This window comes from Macrobrachium nipponense, chromosome 1, assembly GCF_015104395.2.
Source record: "Macrobrachium nipponense isolate FS-2020 chromosome 1, ASM1510439v2, whole genome shotgun sequence".
Classification (NCBI taxonomy): domain Eukaryota; kingdom Metazoa; phylum Arthropoda; class Malacostraca; order Decapoda; family Palaemonidae; genus Macrobrachium; species Macrobrachium nipponense.
In genome coordinates this window covers 170977526-170993806 of record NC_087200.1, presented here as the reverse complement: position 1 = coordinate 170993806, position 16281 = coordinate 170977526, and positions in this window count along the sequence as shown.

The following is a 16281-nucleotide window of genomic DNA, read 5'->3' as shown; positions in this document are numbered from 1 at the left end:
ATGATGAAAACAGAAGAGAAGAAGATGGATGTAGCAGAAATGAGAATGTTGAGATGGATGTCGGGAGTAACAAGGGAAGATACGATTAGAAATGAGTATATAAGAGGATCGACAAAGATAGTTGAAATATTGAAGAAAATACAGGAGGGTAGGCTTCGATAGTATGGACACCTGTTACGAAGAGAGAAACATCATGTTGGAAGACATATGATGGAAATGGAAGTGAGGGGTAGAAGGAAGAAGGGAAGACCAAGAAAGAGATGGCGTGATTGTGTAAGGGAGATATGTTATGGAAAGGTATTAACAAGAATGATGCATAGGACAGAAATCGATGGAGACGACTCATTCACAACAGTGACCCCATATAAAATGGGTTAAAGCTGGGAAGAAGAAGACCTGTACATATACAGTATATTGTATAGTGTAGGCTAGGCAACCCCTAGTAATGTACTATAGTATACCCTGGTGTAGGCTACACTAATTTCAAGTTACAATTTTTTGAAGTAATGATGGGGTTATTGTAATGTAACCCCATCGTAACTGGGAACATACCTGTATACCATAGGTATATCTTTAGGACCTTGGTCCCTGGCCTGGGCATCTCGGATAATGTCAATCCTTATACATAACTGAAAGATTACTGTATTGAGGCTTTCCAAGTAAAATTACTAAAAACATGCAGCAAAGGTAATCAAAAGAGTGACCCTCTAATTCCTTAGGGCCCTGTGCCTTGACCTGGCTGGAAGTGGGGGGAGGGTTTGTCCCTCTCCCCATGACCGCCCCAGGTACATCGGAAGTACGGACTAAGTTTGCACATGGAGGAAGTGTTAAAGCCTGCTCCTGTCATTCTCAAAACTGGCCCTAGGTCCTTACCTAGCTTAGCATGATACCTATTAGGCTACGTATAGTTCTAAAATACTCCGTAAACTTATTTTAAACTAGCTCTAAGGTAAAATACCAAATGGCCGGCCTCTACCGTAGCACGACCACCTTCCTGAAAAAGTACTTTAACACGTCCTGTGAGACAGGATAGATATTAGTGAAGAGCCAGCATCCGTCAAAGCAACACCTTGAGACCTCTACCTATTTTCCTCTGGAAGTAAGTTTTTTCTCCCAAGTCACAAATTACCTAAGGCCATAATTTCCGACTTTCAGGAAGGTGGTCGTGCCATGATAGAGGTGGCCGCCAGGTAGCCATGCGGTATTTTACCCTGCTAGTGTAGCCCAGGTACTATATGAGAACTTATTAGGTAGCTAGGGGAAACACCGCTTTGGATCCAACGTACTCAGGTGGATCAGCCTTATTCACTCGATATTTGATTGGTGAAGCAAGAATACAATTACATCTTTAAGCATACCATTCAAAAGATTGAAGTTTTGTCAATATAATGTGATATATGAAAGCACCATACAAACTAAAATAAGCATGTGAGGTCTTAATAAAATATGTTTTCAAGGCAGTTTTTAAATCCAATATGATGTCCGGTCCCTTTCATAACCCGCATGGTCCTCACGTCCTTCCCAGCGCTCATTTGAACAATATTAGCACATACGTATATGTACCGTTTATTGATCTCACTCAAGATTGCAGTTGTAATCAGCACAATAAAACAACATTTGTTGCCTATATAAGTGAAAGTATGAAACTTCTTATTCCTGGGGTCATGGTTTGAATTGAAATTCATTTTCACCTTTTAATCGATGGTTTTATCCTTACTGCCATCACAACTGGAACTCCATAGTGCTTATTTGATTGTAATTCACTCCAAATTGCACTTGAACTACGTTGCAGTTCCTGGTTCCTAAGCGCTCAGTCCACAAACACAGTTGCGGGCAGCACACGATTACACTGTTTTTAAGGTGCAACGCTTTATTCCCTTAATTGTTTACTTTACTCATTATTTAGTTTAACTTCACTTTATGTTACTTCAAAATGATATTGTTATGATACAATAAAGTTTGTTCATACTTACCTGGCAGATATATATATAGCTGTATTTTCTGAAGTCCGACAGAATTTTAAAAACTTCCGACACACGCAGTGGTCGGCCAGGTGGTTAGTACCCATTCCCGCCGCTGGGAGGCGGGTATCAGGAACCATTCCCATTTTCTATTCATAATTTTTATTTCCACTGTCCCCTGAGGGGAGGTGGGTGGGTACTTGATTATATATATCTGCCAGGTAAGTATGAACAAACTTTATTGTATCATAACAATATCATTTTGTTCATGAAACTTACCTGTCAGATATATATATAGCTGAATCCCACCTTTGGAGGTCGGAAGGGACAGAATAGAAGGATTTTGGGAAACAAATGCATGCAGATGATTTACATCTTGGTTCCACCTGTTAGCATAGCTGGCTTCGTGGTTACTGCCACGTAAGTCTGCTTGTGCTACTAGAGTTGCCAGCGAGGTAGAGACCTATATAGCTGGTGCACTCCAGATGATCTGTCAACAGGGGCGAGACCACGACGTGACTAGACCATATTGACCATACCATGAGGGCTAAGAAGTAAAATAAATGTATATATATATAAATATATATACTATCACCACCTGACCAACCTAGCCAAAGTTAAGGTGTGTTAACTAAGGCTTAAGAGTTAAGAAGTCGCCGTTGTCGGCGACTCAACAACTAAATTAAGAGCTCTTCCTAACCATTTTCTACAGGATAGGATGAGTGGTACTTCTTGCCCCCAAGATTGTGTCTGCAGACACGTATGGCCCTAGCGATGCAGCAGATTCTCATATGCCATCTTCACATCTCGCAGGGAGTGTGAAGTGAACACAGAGTTGCTTCGCTAAAACATGGTACTCAGGATGTTGCTGAGTGCCATGCTCTGTTGAAATGCTTCCGAGGCCGCGCCCTCACCTCGTGAGCATTCAGATAAAAAGATTTCAAATCTTTGTGCAAACACAATGAAGGAGCATTTTTGAAAGAACTCCTTAACACTAAAGCCAGGCTGTTCTTCGATATGGGCAAGTCTGGTCTTTTTCGGAAACACTGCAGATTGCCCGAATGACTTCGACTTTCTTGAGTTTTATGTAGATAAAACTTGAGAGACCCGACAGGGCACAGGACTCTCTCTGGCTCCTGCCCACTAACTTGTGCCATCCTTGCTTCCAAGCTCCTGGCCCAAGGACAAAACGGGTTACCATTCTTAGGCCACAACGGAAGGGTTAGAGAGCACACCGCCTTGTGTTCTCTAAAGCCAAAACTTGTGACGATGGCTTAAAATCTCACTAACCCTCTTTGTCGTATCTAGGGTGGTTAGAAGAAGGCCTTCCTGATCAACATGCAAGAAGTTAACAGGTAGGAGAGGTTCGAATGCTTTGACATCAAGAACTTCAGACTACGTCTAAGTTCCATATTGAAAGCTTCGATCTGGACATGCACAGTCAGTCCGTCTGTACTAAAGTCAGGTGACCGACCAGTTGACCAGTCAGACGAATCAAGGACAGCAAGGCTGTACCCTGAAGACCATAAGGCCACTATTCTTCGCTGAAGGATGAGTGTCTGGACTGCCTGGGCGATTCAATCTAAGCAAACCTTGGGGGTGTATCAACGCAACCCAACGTCGTCAGCGAATCAACTCCTGACTCGAGCTTCTGGTCCAGGAGAAAGGAGCGAGGAGCAAAAGGCGATTCAGTCCCGAAGGAAGAATGCCTGACAGTCCAACCTGGTCTCATGTTACACGATCATCAGGGGTGTATATAAACGCAACCGACTTCGTCAACAAGAAACTCAGGGCTACTATATGTCGCCTGATCTCGCACAGAGTGTCTGACTCCGAGAAAACAGGTGAGACAAAAAGTAGATGATGAGCGAGGTTCGAGATTCCACAGAACTCAAAGATCGTGAAGGGCTTTGTTGTTTGACAGACGCAAATCTCTGAGCCCAAAGGCCGTCAACAACTATTTGCGTATTCTTTAATAGTTGTGACTGCCAGCTTATCCCATTCTTCAGACGGAAATGGAAGACGGTAATCTTATTCCTGTCAACATCTCGATAGCCTGAACGTAGTCAGACTCAGAGCGGAGATGTATATAGTTATAGGTACCTTTCGAGTTAGAGTAGACCGACTCTCTCGGAAAAGGCCCTTGGAAAGTGAACTAGGAAGTATGTGACCTCTGTGAATCCAGGATCCTGAAGGCCAACATGGGGCGATCAGCGTCATTGTCGCTCCCTGTGACGTCATAAATCCTCTTATTACATTTCCTAAGAGATTGAAAAAAGGGGAAAGAGACTAAATATCCATCCCCGTTCAATATCATAGGATGGCGTTTAATGGTACCGATCCCGGATCGAGAATAAGGGAGCAGAAAAGAAGAAGCCTCTTCGTCCTCAACATATCGAATAGAAGAATGAAAGGGCGTCCCTAAAGTCTCCCACAACTCTCAACTTACTTCTAAAGAAAGATTCCACTCGGAAGTCAATAGTTGCTGCCGTCGATCTAGACGATTCGTACGGACTTTTGCAATCCTGTAACGAACCTCTAGAGGATCGTTACATTCTACGCCTGTTGTTATAATAGGCTTTCTCGTAAACTCGAACAGGGACCGAGAAGATACTTCTTAAGATATGAGAGAGCTGTGGAATATCAGAGTTGATCTGGACCACTGGTTCCTAAAACTCGTTACGAGGACTGGAGGGACTACCGAATCGCTTTTACTTCTTTCAGATTAGATCCAAGACATCTGAAACAACCCTATCCAGATGTCCGGCACCTTCTTTCTATCACCTCAGGTGATAAACGCACTGAGAGATGTTCAGAATCATTCCTAGATCTTGAATAATATTTCAGTTTCCCGGTAGGAGAAAACTGTGGTCTGAATTGCAGTCTATTCGGGGAAACAACTTCTTCAGGAAGGAAATGGTCCCCCAGCAAGCTCATCCATTCCCTCCCCGAGTATGCTTACTTCCCTAATAAGGCTGCGCTTTGCCTAAGCAGGAGAGCATATAAAAGTGCAATGTTGCGGTAGACTCGTAGTTCTATACCGTGCGGTAACGAGCACCGAAAGGATTAAGAGATAACTCTGTTGAACATAGTAAGGCAAAACGAATGCAACGTTTATTCATTCACGTAAGAAATCCCCTCAATCTTAGGCTAAAGTCCGTGATTGTAGGGCAAGAGTATACAGTTAGTCAGTCAATCCCGCAGGAGAGACGTAACCGCCAGCACAGAGATACGGTTAGTCAGTCAATCCCGCAGGAGAGAGAGACGTAACCTACCGCGCATGACAGCGCCCGATCTGTTTACTGGCTCGGTTGGAAGCCAGTGTTGCCGTTCATTCTGCGTGAGGCATTCTGCACTGTTTTCTTAAATAGTGAAAGGGCACACTTAAGCAGTTGTTTTCTAAAACAAGAGGGATAACCGAAATATTTCTTTGTTATTTTTAACACCACTCATTTCAAATATCTGTGAGTAGTAACCAAAGAATCCCACCAACAAAAGTTTGTCATGTATTTTCCATTGCAACCTTTCTGGTGTGTTTCTTGGTTGTTATTCATGATGCTGCACACCGGATTATTTTTATTATGTGACATTTATTAACTTCGTCATACAAATTTTTAGGAGTACAAAATATACATATTTTAATTCGTTTATATGTAAATTTACAAAAGTAATTAAGAAACACACACACACACACACCACACACACACACACATATATATATATATATATATATATATATATATATATATATAATATATATATATATATATATATATATATACGTATATACGTATATACATATATAAACAAACCTAAGAACTAAAGCAAAACAATTACAGGATTCCTAATTTATTTATACCATATATATAAATACTATTTGCAAAGTAACAATACAGTATGCTATTGCACTGCACAGTCATTAAACATTCTACATTACTTAGTGGGTTATTGCACTGTCGAAGAAATACAGAAGACATAACACAGTGAATTACACTCTTGGTTATCCTCATCTGGTAAATTTTGGGATCTTTTTATTGCCTTAATCATAACATGATTAGGATCAAAATTCAGGTATTCTCCACAGCTTTTTACCTGTTCGGATACGAGCACCAACGCTGCCTGAGTGGAAGTCAGCAGCTTATTTATAGTCTTGGTTTTATTCAGGTTCACTTTAGAGAAAATCCTCTGCATCAGCGTTGGAAGTCGGTAGTGCCAAGATGTTGAAAAACATAATCTGGAAGAACTTTAAAAATCATCGCATCATCAGCATCTCTTAGATGAGACAATTAACGGAAAAAATCTTGTGGATTATTTTTTTTTGTTCTTATATCAGTAGGGAAAAGAGATGTTATGAATGTTGCGCCATTCATCATCTAACTTCTGCAGATCCCCGCCCTGAGTATATCCGAGGTACTTATGAAGCTAATGTAGATAACGATAGAGTCTTCATCAAAACATCCTTACTAATGCAGTTGGATACTGACAATGCATTGCAAAGTCTAAGTAAGTGCGAGTCAAAGGGTAACGTCATTCTTATCTGGACGGCTGCTGTTATCATGAATTGTCTGCAGCGTATACGGACATCATCTATTAATTTTCTGTTTGTTACCTGATGTGAGGTTTTTTGTAAATTTAACGCGTTGCACTTGCACCAAGGTAACTTGATGTATGAGACGAAATGCTCCTCATTTGATGGGTCTATTTGAGTCTGTCATGGTTGTAATAGTATCTCAAGATATCAAGTTAGAGGACTTTACATCTGTCATAGAGTAAGTGAATGGTAGGGTCCTTTTTTTGGAATGTTAGATTAAAAGCGGTTATTTTATTAAGAAATTATTGATAAATCAATAATACAAATGGACAGCAGGATCTTGAAGGCTGTCGGAGATCAGCGTCGATGTTGATAGCCTAAAGTAAAGAGAGAGGGCATTCCTCTGCTCTAACACTCGAGCAACAGCTTCATGCAGCGAAAGCCACCTTGAAGTGAAACATGAAGTAATTTGTGTGATTTCAAATAACAAAATGTTTGAAATTCTTACACTGTGAGAGAAATAGGTAATAGATCTTTCTAATCAAGTCTTCACTAACACGAGGAAGAGTTTTTGCAGCTTGTGATGCACATAAATAAGCTGAATGACAAATACATCTTACTACAGTGATACCAGGTGCGCATTTCTAAGTCTACTTGCCATTGAATTATTTTTGTTTTTTTGTTTGTTTTTTAATTATTAACCCTCATTATATTGCTCGCACCATCTGCTGCAAATCCTACTAAATTTTCAAGGGGGATTTGGTGTTCATTAAAATAGGTAACTAAGATTATACATATGTTGCCCCGTTGATCCCTCATCTTCACTGTTGCCTGTGTTATAATAGTAGCTCAAGTAATCGTGTCTCTATGGATCCTTTGGTCTTGTCGAAATATTGAACTATTACTGCACAAGTCTTTTCTGTGCTAAATATCTGTTTTCTCATCTATCATAATAGAAAATTTATTGGACTTTAAAGCTACAATCACTTCCTGTGATATCATTTCCAATTTCCTTAATTAAACGACGCGTGTGGCCTTCGATCTTTTTAAGACATTTTTCTGGGCTATTAAAGAGTCTGGGAATATATCTTTAATACCTCAATCAAATTATCGAAGCATTGAAAGCAATATTGTCCTCAGCTAAAAACGCAGCCAGTTTGACATATTTTATTTTCAACAGGCAAGCTTACAATAATTTTGTAATTTAATAATGTACGAAATTTGTAAGTAATTTTAAAAAAATGTAAGTAACTTGAAAGTGGCGAATTTTTTCTGCATAGACGAAGACTACGAATCTTCGTCTGCACTGAAATGCGAGATCACCCTCCGTAGAGTTTTTTATTCTGCATAAACCCAGAAAATTCTGCATTTCGGCAACCCTGGTGACAGCAGCAGCCAGCAGCTTACGAACGTCGTCTCTTAACTTTATGTCTGGGTTGCCAGCTACCCTATTCTACGAAGAAATAGGTCCGTTATTTTTTGAGCAGAAAGACTCTCAAGCTGGTATATTTAAGCGAAACAGAAAACGCTAAATATATAGATGCGTTTTGTGTCGTCAGAACACTACCATACAACGGTAAAAAGATAAATCGGAAACTCCTGGAAGGCTGCAGGGAGTAAACGAAAATTAAATGTCTTAAATAGACAAATAGACCTCTCGGTTGCCAGTGCCGAAGAGGTAACTACAGCAAGCGTATATGACTTGAACCAACCAGAAGTAAAATAACGCAAGGCAAAATATGAAATTATATCACAATAAAGTTTGTTCATACTTACCTGGCAGACTATATATAGCTGAATTCGGAAATACAGCTACATACATATCTGACAGGCAAGTTTCATGAACAAAACTTAAGAGAATCGAAGCAGTCAGCTCAAGCTTCTTATGTTACTGGACATAAGCGTTCATTGACGTAGTCTACAAGTCTATTTCTTGTACGAGTCTGCGAATGACGAATGAGAGCTCTTCCGAATCTTGTCAATAAGAGCTTATTCGCTTACGCAATATCAAGTTAATGAGATGTTTGTCAATGAGAACTAACCCATTTACGGGACAAAGAGATATTTTGTCAATGAGGGGATACCCACTTACTTGACAAAACGAAAGTATATTGTCAATGGGGGAAAGTCACTGAATTGACAAAACGTAATCCAGGGAGTCAAGCATTTAATTTTTTTTTTTTTTTTTTTTTTTTTTTTTTCGATTCCCGTCTCAAACGAGGAAGGGGCAAGAATCCTGTTAAGAGACTGGGCTTACGGCAGGTAGAACGACGATGTTCAATTCGGCAGCGTAGTCCCGACTAGAAACTAACAAAAATTCTAATCATCTGAAAAACCCTTTCAGATGGGCTAAAAAGCTTGCAAAATTATCCTGGGAAGAGGAAGAAACTCTCCAACCAGCTTCCTCTCCCGTATCACAACTAATGCCTGCTAAAGCTTAAAATTTATTGGCAGTATGGCAAAGGAAGTCCTGTCTTGCGCTTTCCTGAAGAGCGTCCTTTTGATGAGTGCCTTTGCAAGAATCCCACTGAACGTTGCCGAGAGTCCTGACGTGCAGGACATCGAGCCTTACATAACCCGTAACTGCCTTATCGCAAAGTCTTGACTGCGGTAGTGGCAACTTAAATTTATTGGCAGAATGGCAAAGGTTGCGGTAGAGCAAACGAGATCTTCCCTTGAGCTTTCCTTAACTCCATCCACCTATGCGAAAAGCAATATTAATTGACAGAGACCTCTTGAATTCACGAAACCCGATGTCTTGCTGGGTTTCGAAGAAGAAGTTGTCTGTTCACTTTAAACTTCCTCCGAAGCACTGCCTACTTCACATTCTTTGCAGGTGAGGTAGAAGGTATCACCGGAGGTAGAGATAAACATTCTTTAGGCCCATATCTGAAACAAGAGCTTGAAGAGTTCAACAGAAACGTTCAGCCAGGCGACACACCTGGCGTGCGCTGGTGCACGCTCGGCGTCACTGGAGCGCGCTCGGCGTCCACTGGAGCGCGCTCGCGTCCACTGGCGCGCACTTGGCGTCCACTGGCGCGCACTGGCGTCCACTGGCGCGCCACTTGGCGTGCACCCCGCGCGCCTGGAGTCCATCCGAGGCGTCCCGGGCGTCCGCTCTCAAAAGCTTCCTGCTATATGACTTCTCTTACGTATTTCTCGGTGGAAAGACGGACACGAGTTCAGGCGACGTTCGCCTTCTTACTTCTCACTGAAAAAAAAACGCATAACGAGAGAGGACGTGAAGCGTCCTTTTCTATAAAGCTTCTATTTAGAGGGGGCGCGAGTCCTTCCGAAAGCTCCAACCCCTGCATGGGGAGGTACGCTTCGGAGGACGAGAAGCAATCTTTCAGGATTCGTGCACCCGCGCTCGCACTTTGGCAGTCCCTGGGGATTTTCATTTTCAGAAACTGCCGAACGGCACGCCAGATCGGTGGGGGGTTCCTTGTAACCCTCCTTAGCTTTCGACATGCTCCCTCCCCGGGTCCTGGGAGTCAAGCAGAGGTCCCGGCCTAGAGGCGAAACGAGGCCGATCTGACGCACCCTCCACTACACAAGGGGTATCACTGCACTTCTGCACTTCACTTTTACTCTCTAAAGCAAGCACTTTCGATTCTAAGATACGAATCGAAAGAGTATCAGAGAAAGGGCAATTCCTCTACAGACACTGCTTAGGGCCCGAAGGCAACACTGCAGGGTTATGAGTAACAATTACAGAAGTAGCACTTCACAGCAATGAAGGAGAGCGAGCACCCTCTGTAGACATATTCATAGCCCGTAGGCCATACTACAGGGTTAGGCAAAATAAAGTCTACAGGAAGGTTAGCAGGTTCACTACCCTGACTTTTGTTACTGATTAATTGCGTACATACGAATCATACGTCTTCCTTACGGAATTAGACATGTTTACTGATTAATTGCGTACATACGAATCATACGTCTTCCATACGGAATAGACAAAGTCTCACACTCCTTACATGACAAATCTCAACAAAGAAGCAAGACCCATACCCCTCGTACATACCAAGTGCGGATCTACCGAAGCTTTCGGTAGCCACACCCTATCTTTGCAGACAACCCCGTCTGAAACTAGCCTAACTAGATTCAGATATTTTATGCAAAAATGAATCAAATTCAAATCAATTTAAGATAGCGTATGCCTAGCCACAAATCCAAGTAAATAAATCAAAAGACAATTAGGATACTTAGGGCAATGAAGTTTCCAAAATCCTAAGACGGAGGTACTGAAAACAGGTGTTTTCGCACCGCACCAGCGACAGAAAAATTATGAATAGAAAATGGGAATGGTTCCTGATACCCCCGCCCCAGCGGCGAATGGGTACTAAACCACCTGGCCGACCACTGCGTGTGTCGGAAGTTTTTAAAATTCTGTCGGACTTCAGAAAATACAGCTATATATATATCTGACAGGTAAGTTTCATGAACAAAATGTTTATTTTAATTCATGTCTATTATCCCTTTTTTGCAACCATATTAACCCCGAAAAATTACAGATATATCTAAATTAGATACAACCCAATATTTCTAGCCTTGTCATCACTGAGCAGACGACAGCAAAATTTCATCGTTGCCAATTTAGTGGAGCTTCACACATATGCCGATGGATTTACAAACCGTTTCCATGAATTCTAGTTGTCACAGTAACGCAATAATGATAAAATTGCTCTATGCATATATAGTACAAATAGATACGCTAATTTCACTTATTTCCCAGGTTTTGTGTAATTCTTATACCCAGTTTGGAAGGTAAACACATACCAATTGGCAACACTGATAAACAACACCGTAGGCACTGTTCACAGCAAAACTGTTGATATTTGGGTCAGGAATCTAGTTACTTTTTCAACAACGAATACTATTTTCAAATTAATAATCATGAATATGTAAAATATTTGTGCAATTCATGACTTATACTGATGTTTATTTATTTAAATAATTACCTAGTGCACGCTTCTTTTTCTCTCTACCGGAAAATCGTGAGTTTCCTTGGATCCCAGACGGACATCGTCATTGTCTACGATTGTTGAGAAGAAAGTGCCTTAGTGGCTATGGGTACAAGTGGTGCACGGATTTAGCACATGGAATGGAAAGTTTATTGACAAGTGACTCCGCAAACATCGAGATGGCTTCAATCTTCTAAATTTTTGGTGTTTTCTTCTAAATTTTTGGTTTTAAGTAAATATTTCAAAAGTGTCATGGAAGAATGTTTGCACTGCGCATGGCTAGACTTTCATTAACCTCAGTTTAATATTAAAATATGTCCTTAATTTCTAACTTTGGAGAAAATACTTACTTCGAAAGGAGAGTAGAGGTCTCAAGCTGTTGCTCTCACCACTAATGACTCGTGACTGGTGCCCATTTCCGGTGTCAGGACGTGTTAAAGTACTTTTTCAGAGGGTGGATCCACATGCAGTGGGAACTGGATCAGCTAGTCCAGTCGGTTGTTTCCCCAGGGGGAAACACTGCAGTGGACCCATCGTCATCGAGTGGATCAGCCTTATTTACTCGATAAGTAATTGGTGAAACAAGAATACAATTACATCTTTAAGCATACCATTCAAAAGATTGAAGTTTCATCAACATAATGTGATATATGAAAGGGCCATACAAACTAAAATAAGCATGTGAGGTCTTCGTAAAATATCTTTTCAAGGCAGTTTTTAAATCCAACATGGCGCCCATCGACTGAGGTGCCGTTCATAACCGCCAAAGATCCAACATCTTTCCCAGCCTTCCCAGCACTCATTTGAACAATGTTAGTGTATATATGTAACATTTGTTAATCTTACTCAAGATTGCAGCTGTAATCAGCACAATAAAACAACATTTTGTTGCCTATATTAGTGAAAGTATGAAACTTCTTATTCCCGGGGTCATGGTTTGAACTGAAATTCATTTTTACTTTTTAATCGGTGGTTTTATCCTTACTGCCATCACAACTGAAACTCCACAGTGCTTATTTGATTGTAATTATACATATTTTGGTCTTAATTCACTCTAAATGCACTTGAACTACATTGTGGTTCCTGGTTCCTTAACACTCACTCCACAAACACAGTTGCGGGCACCACACAACTACACGATCTATGAGGTGCAAAGCTTTATTCCCTTAATTGTTTACTTTACTCATTATTTAGTTTAAATTTACTTTGTTATTTCAAAATGTTGATTTAATTCATGTCCATTATCTATTTTTAGCAACCAAATTAACCCCGAAAAATTACAGATATTTCTAAAGTAAATACGAGCAGACGACAGAAAAACGTCATTGTTGCCAATTTAGTGGAGCTTCACACATATGCTGATGCATTTACAAAGTGTTTCCATGAATTCTAATTGTCATAGTAATGCAATAATAATAAAATTGCTCCAATATGTATATATAGTACAAATAGATACAGTGGTACCTCGAGACACGAAATTAATCTGTTCCGAGGTGGCCTTTGTATTATGAGTTTTTCGTATCTTGGAACACATTTTACATGTAAAATGGCTAATCCGTTCCAAGCCCTCCAAAAACACCCCAGTAAATTATATTTCCAGGCCTAAAACACATGTTCTAGGGTTACAACGCCGATCCGACGGAAGAAATATGACTCCAAAAATGATATTGTTATGATACAATAAAGTTTGTTCATACTTACCTGGCAGATATATATATAGCTGTATTTTCTGAAGTCCGACAGAATTTTAAAAACTTCCGACACACGCAGTGGTCGGCCAGGTGGTTAGTACCCATTCCCGCCGCTGGGAGGCGGGTATCAGGAACCATTCCCATTTTCTATTCATAATTTTTATTTCCACTGTCCCCCTGAGGGGAGGTGGGTGGGTATCTTGAGTTATATATATCTGCCAGTAAGTATGAACAAACTTTATTGTATCATAACAATATCATTTTGTTCATGAAACTTACCTGTCAGATATATATATAGCTGAATCCCACCTTTGGAGGTGGGAAGGGACAGAATAGAAGGATTTTGGGAAACAAATGCATGCAGATGATTTACATCTTGGTTCCACCTGTGAGCATAGCTGGCTTCGTGGTTACTGCCACGTAAGTCTGCTTGTGCTACTAGAGTTGCCAGCGAGGTAGAGACCTATAGAATAGCTGGTGCACTCCAGATGATCTGTCAACAGGGGCGAGACCACGACGTGACTAGACCATATTGACCATACCATGAGGCTAAGAAGTAAAATAAAATATATATATATATATATCACCACCTGACCAACCTAGCCAAAGTTAAGGTGTTTCAACTAAGGCTTAAGAGTTAAGAAGTCGCCGTTGTCGGCGACTCATCAACTAAATTAAGAGCTCTTCCTAACCATTTTCTACAGGATAGGATGAGTGGTACTTCTTGGCCCCCAAGATTGTGTCGCAGACCACGTATGGCCCTAGCGAGCAGCAGATCTCATATGCCATCTTCACATCTCGCAGGGTAGTGTGAAGTGAACACAGAGTTGCTTCGCTAAAACATGGTACTCAGGATGTTACTGAGTGCCATGCTCTGTTGAAATGCTTCCGAGGCCGCGCCCTCACCATCGTGAGCATTTAGATAAAAAGATTTCAAATCTTTGTGCAAACACAATGAAGGAGCATTTTTGAAAGAACTCCTTAACACTAAAGCCAGGCTGTTCTTCGATATGGGCAAGTCTGGTCTTTTTCGAACACTGCAGATTGCCCGAATGACTTCGACTTTCTTGAGTTTTTATGTAGATAAAACTTGAGAGACCCGACAGGGCACAGGAACTCTCTCTGGCTCCTGCCCACTAACTTGTGCCATCCTTGCTTCCAAGCTTCTGGCCCAAGGACAAAACGGGTTTCCATTCTTAGGCCACAACGGAAGGCTTAGAGAGCACACCGCCTTGTCTTCTCTAAAGCCAAACTTGTGACGATGGCTTAAATTTCACTAACCCTCTTTGTCGTATCTATGGTGGTTATAAGAAGGCCTTCCTGATCACATGCAAAAAGTTAACAGGTAGGAGAGGTTCGAATGCTTTAACATCAAGAACTTCAGACTACGTCTAAGTTCCATATTGAAAGCTTCGATCTGGACATGCACAGTCAGTCCGTCTGTACTAAAGTCAGGTGACCGACCAGTTGACTCAGTCAGACGAATCAAGGACAGCAAGGCTGTACCCTGAAGACCATAAGGCACTATTCTTCGCTGAAGAATGAGTGTCTGGACTGCCTGGGCGATTCAATCTAAGCAAACCTTGGGGGTGTATCAACGCAACCCAACGTCGTCAGCGAATCAACTGACTCGAGCTTCTGGTGCCAGGAGAAAGGAGCGAGGAGCAAAAAGGCGATTCAGTCCCGAAGGAAGAATGCCTGACAGTCCAACCTGGTCTCATGTTACACGATCATCGGGGGTGTATAAACGCAACTGACTTCGTCCAACAAGAAACTCAGGGCTACTATATGTCGCCTGATCTCGCACGAGTGTCTGACTCCGAGAAAACAGGTGAGGACAAAAAGTAGATGGTGAGCGAGTTTCGAGATTCCACAGAACTCAAAAATCGTGAAGGGCTTTGTTGTTTGACAGACGCAAATCTCTGAGCCCAAAGGCGTCAACAACATATTTGCATATTCTTTAATAGTTGTGACTGCCAGCTTATCCCATTCTTCAGACGGAAAAGGAAGACGGAATCTTATCCTGTCAACCCTCTCGATAGTCTGAACGTAGTCAGACTCAGAGCGGAGAGGGTTATAGGTACCTTTCGAGTTAGAGTAGACCGACTCTCTCGGAAAAGGTCCTTGGAAAGTGAACTAGGAAATATGTGACCTCTGTGAATCCAGGATTCTGAAGGCCAACATGGGGCGATCAGCGTCATTGTCGCTCCCTGTGACGTCATAAATCCTCTTATTACATTTCCTAAGCGATTGAAAAAGGGAAAAGAGACTAAACATCCATCCCCGTTCAATATCATAGGATGGCGTTTAATGGGTACCGATCCCGGATCGAGAATAAGGAGCAGAGAAGAAGCCGCCTCTTCGTCCATCAACATATCGAAGAGAAGAATGAAAGGGGCGTCCCTAAAGTCCTACACAACTCTCAACTTACTTCTAAAGAAAGATTCCACTCGGAAGTGAATAATTGCTGCGTCGATCGAGACGATTCGTACGGACTTTTGCAATCCTGTAACGAACCTGTAGAGGATCGTTACATTTTACGCCTGTTGTTATAAATAGGCTCTTTCTCGTAAACTCGAACAAGGACCGAGAGAAGATACTTCTTAAGATATGAGAGAGCTGTGGAATATCAGAGTTGATCTGGACCACTGTTCCCAAAAACTCGTTTCGAGGACTGGAGGGACTACCGAATCGCTTTTACTTCTTTCAGATTAAGATCCAGGACATCTGAAACCCTATCCAGATGTCCGGCACCTTCTTTCTATCACCTCATGTGATAGACTCACTGAGAGATGTTCAGATCATTGCTAGATCTTGAATAATATTTCAGTTTTCCCGGTAGGAAAAAACTGTGGTCTGAATTGCAGTCTATTCGGGAAACAAACTTCTTCAGAAGGAAATGGTCCCCAGCAAGCTCATCCATTCCCTCCCGAGTATGCTTACTTCCCTAAATAAGGCTGCGCTTTGCCTAAGCAGGAGAGCAAACAAATAAAAGTGCAATGTTGCGGGTAGACTCGTAGTTCCATACCGTGCGGTAACGAGCACCGAAAGGATTAAGAGTAATAACTCTGTTGAACATAGTAAGGCAAAACGAATGCAACGTTTATTCATTCACGTAAGAAATCCCCTCAATC